Raw genomic sequence first — 10,315 nt, forward strand, 5'->3', positions numbered from 1 at the left:
TGTAGATGGAAAAGACATCAAAACTCCTGGTGTTGCTAAATAATTTAATAATCTGTTATAAATTTACCTAAGTCCATTTTGAACCCCTCATTAAGAATCTCAGTAATATCTTTGGTGATTTTGAGTTGTATCTTCTAAGTTTATTACACAACTTTTGTCTTTTATAAAACTCCCTCTTTCAGGGACTCGATCTCTGAGTTCACCTGCACTTCCTTCTCAAGTGTGTACTTTTGCTTTAATTAATAAACTGTGTGCTTTCCAAAAACAACAACAACAACAAAAAACCTCCTTCTTACATTCAATAGTTTTGTTTTCCCATTCCAGAATTCCAGAATGTGTAGAATATATTCTATCTACAATCATGATTTTATGTGCTTTAATATTCTTCCCTTCTCAGAGAACAACTTTTCACATTGTCAATTTGTTAAGTTTTGTTGTTGTTCTTATTGTTTTTTTATATAAGAGGGACATAGGTTTTTTGCCTCTGATGAGTTTTATTTGCATTCCCTGGATTGCATTCTCTGGAATGTCTTTATCAGTGTGTGGTTATTTAGATGTTGAAGCCTCTGCTACTATAATGGTGTATCAGAAGGAATAGGTAAGATCTGAGTATGCTACTTTAGCATGCCAGTAATGAAGTTTACTTATTCACAGGGTATAGACTTATCATCAGGATCAACTGGCATTTTGGGACAAGGTTAGTGGAGGCTCACAAAGGACATGGCTACCTACAGACTGAGCACTCACTGTAACTTGCCTCGCAATGTCCAGGCTTACCTTTCATTTCCATGACTCGACAAGGTCTGTTTCCTGTACCATAACATTCAAACTTTTATACAGTAAGTGAAGCAAGAAAGACCCCAAGGCAAGTACTTGACGGAGTGACAGCACCAGGGTTTGCCTACTACAGGAGACAGTTTTTAATTAATCATAGTAGGCCCAGTTACAAAGCTTGCTCCTTCCCTTCATCATCTCCCACTTGCAGTTTTTCCTAGTTTGATCTAAGACAATATTTACAAAATTACCTTTGGAAACTCTTGGTAAACAATAATGCCATCCTAATCTTGGATCTGGAAAAGAACTAAGTCCTTTTAGGAAACAAAGGGGAAAAAATAGAATTTGATCATGACATTCTCTGTCAGTACAAGCAAAGCAGAAAGACTCCTACCAAACTCGGGAAGTTTACACACACACACACACACACACACACACACACACACACACACACACACACACACACACGCTTGTGGAGTGGATACCAGAAACACAATGCTCACTAATGATATTCCTCCTCCTGGATCAGACAATCAGATCAGACTTTTTCGCACCAACTTGATCAGTTCAGTGCCTTACATAAAAAGTGAACCCTTCAGTATGTTGTTTTGTACACCTGAAACTAATAAAGTACTCAGAAAAAAGAGAACCCACCAATTTCCATCGTTTTACATGTTTCTCCTCTGAAAACAAGAATAGCAATTTATCCAACCAAATTTATTTAACATCTATAAGCAAGGTGCAGAGGTAGGTTCTGTGGTGAATAGAGAGTTATAAAAGACAAGATTCCTGCTCTCCAAGATCACACATTTCGGTATGAAGACGATGCCGATTTCCCCAAAACCCATTGCTTTAAGCTAATACGATCCTGGGGGAAGTCTGGCAGGCCCTCATTTCCCCATCACCTCACGCTCTACATACAGCTCCAATCCTGCTACCTGACACTGCAGGACCACCTCCAGGGCCAGCTTCATGGGCACGCAGCCTGTGCAGCTGCACAGGCCTGGCCCCACTCTCAGAAGGGCCCCACCCTTGGTTTCATTCTCTGCTACTGCTGTCTGGAGAGTCTTAATAATCTTCTTTTTGAACTTGTGTTTGGTAAGTGAAGCTCTGTGGGGCACTGAACAGAGCACGCACGTGAGCAGTGGCCACACAACAGGAGGTCGTGCACAAGTGTGTGCAGAGGGCTCAGGCAGTGCAGGCACCCTGGCCTGCACGCCCACGCCTCACAGCAGATCAGTGCGAGACGGGGTGGGTGCCTGGGCCCACACTGCAGTGGTCATGGTGGCGGCAGCAGTAGAAGCAGAGGCAACAGCCATGGCCCCAGAGATGGGAAGGGGCTCTGCCTGGGGACGGCGCCCAGACCCGCAGTGGTGGGCCGGTTTGCCAGTCCCTGTGTCATCTGCACAAATATCATCTCTACAGACTGACATGGGGACTGGAACTGCTGGTGCTCAGGCAGCAAACCATCAGTAAATTGGCACAAAATAAGAATGTATACATGAGCATCGAAATAGAGTATTTGGGGGAATTATCAGGATTCTTAAAAGATTTAGAATCTAATTTTGAAAACTGCTGCAACATTGCAAAGCAAATTACCACAGATGCAGAAATAGACATGAAATATAAAGATCATTACATCCTATAGAAAATAATACCATTTTCATATGAAGATTTGAATGAACCAATTGTTAATGAGGAAGACAAAGTTTTTTCCTTTGTAATTGAAGATACAATGACAGAAGGCAGAAGCGGGACTTTTGAATTACACTCAAATCATGAAGACACTTTCAGTTGTTTGTATAACCTCCACAAGCTTCAGAAAACATTTCCTCAAGTCTGAGGAAACACTAAAATGCCATTGTATAAATTTACACTTAAAATTAAATTCAAACTTACATAAAACTAATTTGTATCAAAAATTAAATCTGTTTCAAAAAATTGTTCCATAAGAATCAATACTCCAGAAGTACTAAAATTTATATTTCAAAATAATTTATTAGAAATTTATCTTAGTGTTGTCACAGCCTATAAAACATTGTTAGCAGTTGCATCAGCAGAGTGATCCTTTTTAAAATGCACTATCTTCTAGAAAAAACCTAAGATGTGATTTTTCACTTATGCTTATTATTTTATTGTCTGCCTGCCCTCACTGGAATGTAAGGTACATGAGGGCAAGTTTTGTTATTTTGGAGTATTTTTTATTGTTTTGTTCACAGATTTTTTTTATGACTGTACAGTTTCTGAAAGTGATGGATGTTGCTTTTAGTCACATCTACTGAAAAAGAAACTGTGTGAAATGAATTTCTTACCTATTGAAAATGAAAATAAAATGGCAGGTATAAAGTTTGATGAATTTGCAGACAAGTGAGCCAGAAGCTTTTCATAATCAATCAAGATATCACATTAATAAACTACTATCGTTTATTGTATTATATAACATTGACCCAAAAGTAGTACTTTTGCAATTTTTAAGTTCATTGAGTTACTCATGTATCACTGTTATCCCTATTACATTAGTACCTTTAACTGTACTTTTTCCTGCTTTTTGAACAGCGGTCCCACATTTTCATTCTACAAAGGGCCCAACAAATTATATAGCCAGCCCTGACTTCAGGTAAGAACATGACAATTTTTTGTTATAAGCCATTACTGAAGACAGTTCATGGTTATGAATGCTTAAGAAGTAAGCATTACCCTCAATGTGGGTGGGCCTCATCTAATAAGTTGAAGGCCATGAAAGCAAATCTGAGGTTTCCTGGTGAAGAAGGAATTCTACCCAAGAAAAGAACAAGAAATGCAAGAAAATGCATGTTCTTAATAAAGATCTACATAAAGCTAAAAAAGATCCACTTAATTATAATTTTTTTTATTTCTGTATGATGATTGTTATATAAAAATTAATTCAGGAATTAAGAAAAACATAAAGAAGATGCATATTTATGCATGTTCTAAACAAGATCTATCAGCTAATAGGCATTCAATCCATGTTAAGAGTAAAACAATGTATGTAATAATAGTATGAGCTACAGAGCAGAATTTTGCATAAGGAAAAATCTGTTTGTATTTGATTCAAAACAGATGTCACGAAAAAAACAATTTGAGACAATGCCTCCAATGGGTTGGCATCCTTCTTAAAATTATGGGTTTTGCTATCCAAAACATGAGTTTCACAGGGTTAAACGTCTATTTAAATGAGGGTCAAACTCAGGTACGTGATAAGCACTGAGCCTGTCAGATTGTCCCATCAACATTCTGTGATTTTCAAATACCGAGAGCTAATTTTCCAATGATTAGAGAAATGGCACCACAATATGGGACCCCTTTCTATGCTTGGTTTCTTCGGAACTGACGACTTTCAATGAACTTTATTTACATAGACACAAAATCACAATAGAGATAACTTACATTTGAAGTTGAAATATCAGGGAAAAGCATTTAAACCAGATAAACCAAATTTGCTTCCCATAAAGCTAAAAAAGATCCACTTAATTATAATTGCTTTTTATTTTTGTGTGATGATTGTTATATTAAAAAAATTATTGCAGGAACTAAGAAACATAAAGATGCATATTTATGCAAAAACAATGTTAGTTCTATCTTCTTGAATTTTAATGAAATTACAAATTTCTAAGTGACATAATTTTGTGTCAATGCTTTCAATGGGCCCACTTTAGCCACATTTCTAGTGCTAAATTGTTAAAATAGACTGAGATAAGCTACAAGCACGTACAGAAGTACACTGAGAGACATTATAAGCAATATTTAAAAATTAGGAAAAACAATTGCAATACATGTAAGAGTAGAAAGAGAAAATAAATATTCATAATATATAAAACCTTCTTCCAAATCAGTGACAAAACATCTTTGCAGCATACCTCTGTTTTCCAGGATGACTATATGAACGTTAACTTTGAAAAAGAAAAACAAGTGAAAAGGAAGTTTCTGAGGAGAGAGTAGAAAGGTATTCCTCCGTCTGGGTGGCATTGGGTGAACCGAATGACCGGTGATTATAGACTGAAAGAGCCCTGGTATTTTTGTCAGCCCCAGCTCCTACCTTGCCACTCATCCCTCCATCCTGTGCCTCTGTAAATCACTGCCTGGCACCAGAAGCTTGGATTTTAAAGTGAAAATAATTTAATGAGTTAAGACAAAGAGTAAGTGTGTTGGTTAATTGGATAGCATTCCATCCACAAAGTGGTTAAAAACAAAACAAAATAAAATAAAACAAAAAACGAGACTAGCTATTTATCTAGGTATAGTCTCCCAGAAAGGGTGGGACTTGGGCACGCTCACTGCAGGCCTCCTGCTACCATGTATATGTGATTCCAGTTGTACGGAGGGTGTATGGTTAGGATATTTTTATATTGTAGGTCTATACATTACTACGTATGGATGTGAAAGTTGGACAGTGAAGAAGGCTGATAGGAAAAAAATGGATTCATTTTAAATATGTTAGAGGAGAGCTCTAAAGATACCCCAGAAAGATGAACCAGTGAGTTAAGGCCAAAACATCACTGGAGGCAAAAATGGCAAAACTGAAGCTGTCCTACTTTGAGCACATGATAAGACACAAGATTCTTTGGAAAAGACAATAATGGAGGGAAAAAGAGAAGGCAGCAAGAAAAGAGGAAGACCAAATATGCAAATATGAGATGGATAGACTCCATAAAGAAGCCATAGGCCTGAGGCTACAGGAGCCGAGTGGGGCCATTGAGGACATGACAGTGTGGACATAAACCTGGGTCTCCAGAGGTCAGAGCCGACTGACTCAGTGGCATGTACCGTGTTTCCCCGAAAATAAGACCTAGCCGGACCATCAGCTCTAATGCGTCTTTTGGAGCAAAAATTAAGGTAAGACCTGGTCTTATTTTAATATAAGATCCAGTCTTTAATATAATATAATATAATATAATATAATATAATATAATATAATATAATATAATATAATATAATATAACATAACACCGGGTCTTACATTAATTTTTGCTCCAAAAGACTCATTAGAGCTGATGGTCCAGCTAGGTCTTATTTTTGGGGAAACTTGGTAACACACACACACACACACACACTCACACACACGTGCGCAAGCACACACGTGCACACGTTTAGAAAGGCTCAAGCTCCTTGCTCCAGCATGTAGAGAAAGCATTGCAAACTGGCAGGCCCAACTCAGATAGGTGTTGTTTTGCGTGCATGGTTTTATAAAATTTTGAATTAGAGACTGTGATGGTTAATTTTATATACCAATTGGCCTAGGCTATGATGCTCAATTGTTTATTCAAATACTAATCTAGACGTTGCTGTGAAGATATCTGTAGACGTGATTAACATCTATGATCATTTTAAGTAGATTACCCTGAATGTGGGTGGGCCTCGTCTAATAATTTGAAGGGCACGAGAACAAAATCTGAGGTTTCCTGGTGAAGAAGGAATTCTACCCCAGGGCTGTAATATACAGATATTGCCAGAGTTTCCAGCCTGCTGGCATGCCCTAAGCATTTCAGACTTGCCAGCCCCCATAATCACCTGAGCCAATTCCTAAATATAACCCTATATATGTAGACACACACCCATATATACATATATATGTACATATGTATACATATACTCATATATCTGCAAGGGAAGTTGGGAAATGTGACATTTTTCAGCTTCTCTTGCGGTTAGCTGTGGCCCCATGTGGCTAAGTTCTAGCCAACAAGATGTAAATACATGGGCTTTGTGGCAACTTCCTTAAAAGACACGTGCCCTGTATAGCCTTCTTTTTCCAGCCGTCCTCCATCCTGCTGCCTGGACCAAGTTGTTGGAGCCGTACTGGGTCATGAAGATAAAGGCTACACCCTTGGAATGACAGAACAGAAAGCTGGAAGGAACCTGGATCCCTGATCACTGTGGAGCTGCTGGATTTGTTCTGAAACGCCTCTGGACAGAGAAAACCATTCCTATCTAATTTATGCTACATGCTGTTTTGGATTTTTTTGTTATATGTAGTGGAATGTAATCCTATTCTTAAAATTAGGAAATTTCATGTAAAAAATCATATCTCTTGCTTCTCCCTTAACAATTTAGACTATCTGGTAAACTTGGGGTCATGTTCCCCACTGTGGCAATTGCCTAGGGCAGGACAATGGGTATTCACTTGCTTTAGACGTGGCTGGAGACCCAGCAGGTTCTTTTCCTTCATTTAAGTTCCTAGAGGCATTTGAGTTTGCCATCCCTGAAGTGGACGTAGGGGTTTTACTTCTACAGTGTGACAGGCCTTTGTATAAACTTATTTTGTCCTCTTAGGCTGTTTTTCCAGCTACTTTTATGTGGAGTGGGGCAAGACGGAAAAAGCTCTCTGCATCATTTTCAGCAAGAGCATTCCCAAACTGGCACAGTTCACAAACGAATGTGTTTCTGATGCTGGTAGAAGCAGGGCCATTCCTCTATCCTGTGAGATACCATGTCAGTTAGTCCTATAGGCCTGCCTATGGGAGGAGGGAGACAGGTCTCAGTGTCCACAGACTTTTCATGGTAGGGAACTCCACTCTCAAGGCATGGGAGGAGGGAAACAGAGGGTCTTTCACTCCATGGCTGCAACTTTTCTCATTTTAAAGACCTTCATCTAGTCTAATGAATTTGTATTCCTCTAGTCCACATAGTTTTGACTCAATATCTCACTAAGACTCAAACCTTACTTTAGTGCAAGAGCATTGCCACCACTCAATTTCCAACCATTTCTCTGCCCTGAATCCCATCACCAAACATCCCCTGTACTGACTTGACAATGGAGACAATGGCCTGAGAGGGTTTCCTCTAATCTGGGGGAGGGGCATAGAAGGTGGAGGTTGGAGTCCAGTTGCTGTCAGACCTAAATGGACCTGACAATCATTTGCAGAGGAGAGATATTCTAGGTTGAAGGGTTCTTGGTGAGGAAAAGACTGATTCTTGTCTTTGGCTATGAATGAATTCAAGGCCACTAGGATGTGAGCAAGAAGTAAGATGAACTTCGTCTCTCAGAATTAGGCTAAGGACAAAGAAGGCACAGAAAACCCTTCTAAGCTGCTCCTTTTGGGGGGAATATATGGGTCTGGAATGAGACTGACCTTTAAAGGGGAAGGTATGACAAAATCAGAAACCTGTGTTTTTGAGCCAGACTATCTCAATGTCTAGATTTGTCTTTGACTTTTCATTCTCAGAATTTTATCAAACTAATGATTCATTCATATCTGAGTATCTTCTAAGGCCAGGCATTGTTTTAGACCTTTGGAATACAGTGAGTATAACCAGTAAGATTTCTGCCCTGATGGAGCTTACATTTTAGTTGAAGGATACAGATAATAAATATGACAAGTAAACTATTAGATTATCAAAATAATTTCAGATAGTGATAACTGCTATGAAAAAGCTTTTAAAAAAACTTAAAAATAAAAGGTGAGAGAGAGTGACAAGGTGAGAGGGGGTCTACTTTAGATGGATGGACAGGAAGGTCTCTCCTGAGGAGGTGATATTTACCCTAAATGACCAGAAGAAGACCTGAAAAAGAAACGTTCGAAGAAGAGAAACAGTAAGTACAAAGGTCCTGAGATAGAAACAAGCTTGGCTGGGCATGGCACAGGAGGTCAAGAAAGCCAAGAGATGAAGTCACACAGAAGGCAGAGGTTAGCTCACATAGAACTTTAATTCAGAGATAAGGACTTTGGACTTTAATCAAAGGGCATTTAGAGGCCATTAGATACTGTTAAGCAGGGGAATGAAATCATTTATTTTAATTTTGAAAGCTCACCCTGGCTGTTGGTTAGATTATAGAAGTGGAAGCAGGGAGGCCAGCCTATTTTAATAGTCCAGGTGAGAAATGACACCTAATTTTGATAAGGTGGTAACCTTGGAGATAGGGAGAGGTGAATAGATTTAGGATCTACTTTAGAGGTAGAGCCAACAGAACTTGCAGGTGGATTGGATGTCGGGGTAGGAGGAAAGGAAGAGGGATCTAATAGGGGGAGGCTGGTTACAGTTACTGAAATGGGAAGCCTGAAGAAGGAACAGGTTTTTGGAGGGAGATCAGAGACCTATTCTAACCATGCTTTGCTTGAAATGCCCATGAGACATCCAGATGGAGATGGCAAGCAAATTGTTGGACACGTGAGAATTCCTGGAGCATGTACTCGTATTTAGCATCTTTTTAAAATTTTCTGCCCACTTGTGGAATCCTAGGAAAGTCCAATAAATGGGTCTGAAAGGGCAGTTCTACCTTTCTTCTGGACCCTTCCTAGGGCCAGGTCCCCATTATATGCAGGCTTTAGCATGCCGATAGGTAGCAGTATGCTTCACTGCACATAGTAGCAGAAGTGCTTTAGAGTTAGTTAAGAAGGTCAAGCAAGTTGTAAATTGCTATTTGTCATTAACTTACATTTCAATTTGCCAAGCGCCTTCTCTTTAATTTTGAATGATCTTCAGTTAACTCTTACCATGAAGTTTCTGGTGTCTGCTTACCCCTCTTCTTTTTCATCACTCCCTGCCCTGGCTTCTCTAACCAGCCTTTACTCTGTGGACTATTCAAGTAAAAAGCTCTAGCCCACCTTTTGATGATGGGGGACGAGGAGTAGTGCAGGGAGACCTCAGGAAATAGTTTGCCTCTTCTCTCCTGAAAAGTTGAGAAAGAAAGAGTGAAGCAGATAGCCAGCCAGGTTGGAAGAAGTGACTTCAGGTCTGGTCGCCAGGGGTGCTAGGCTAATACTGAATTCGGGAATCAAGAGCTGTCCCCACCCAGCTGCAAGCAGCACTAGGCTGTATACAGGCAGCACCCAGGGAGAGCAGCAGACTTTTTCCTGTGGGCTGCACCTCCCAAGAGGAAAAAGGTGGCAGAGCTGAGCCCAGTATGCTCAGTTACTTTGCCCAAATTTACACCATCAGAGGTAAAATGGTTAAGGCACTGAGAAAGGCCAGGAAACAGTCTTGCTCCTCATAGAAAAATAGAATGGAGAAAGGGCATTCTCCTCTAACAGATAATGAAAATGTTCACCATTACTTGGTTGGTTTTCTGTTTGAATTTTCAGTAACTAGGTCACAGTTAAGTTCAACAACCAGATATCAAGCACAATTCTGCCACTTACTAGCCGTGTAATTTTGGGAAAGTTACTTGCCCTAAGTCTCAAATTTCTCATTTGTAAAGATGAAGATAATCGTAGCTACCTTGTGAGATCATTCGTATAACACATTCAGTGTATTGCCTGGATCAGGGCAAGCACTCAATAAAGATTTACTGTTACTATTCCTGCTGTAACAATGGCTATCACTATTACCATGTTAGGAAATCTGCTAGGTGCTGGGGATATAAATATAAAAGACCTCTTACCATCTGAGCTTAAGGCTCAGTCAGGAGGTAGAAATACAACACATTAAAATACAGTGTACTGCACATATAATAGGGTTCCTTACCAGAAGGGTACCTGCCAGCGATTACATTTAGAAAGATGATCTCTACATAAGCCAGAACAAAAACAAAACAATCAATTTGGAATTGTAGAGTCACCCACATCCTTATTGGGTAGGGGTC

General features: G+C 39.5%; 1 long non-coding RNA gene across 3 annotated transcripts in view; it reads right to left on the reverse strand.

Annotated features, from left to right (window-relative positions):
- Nucleotides 1-10,315, reverse strand: part of LOC117022240 (uncharacterized) — a 52,425-nt gene that overhangs the window by 40,029 nt on the left and 2,081 nt on the right. For all 3 annotated transcript variants that reach the window (XR_004423011.1, XR_004423009.1, XR_004423008.1), the window contains exon 2: nt 9,339-9,403. This is a non-coding gene — a long non-coding RNA (uncharacterized LOC117022240). The remainder of the gene's footprint in view (nt 1-9,338; nt 9,404-10,315) is intronic.

Source organism: Rhinolophus ferrumequinum, chromosome 5, assembly GCF_004115265.2.
Source record: "Rhinolophus ferrumequinum isolate MPI-CBG mRhiFer1 chromosome 5, mRhiFer1_v1.p, whole genome shotgun sequence".
In the NCBI taxonomy this organism is placed as follows: domain Eukaryota; kingdom Metazoa; phylum Chordata; class Mammalia; order Chiroptera; family Rhinolophidae; genus Rhinolophus; species Rhinolophus ferrumequinum.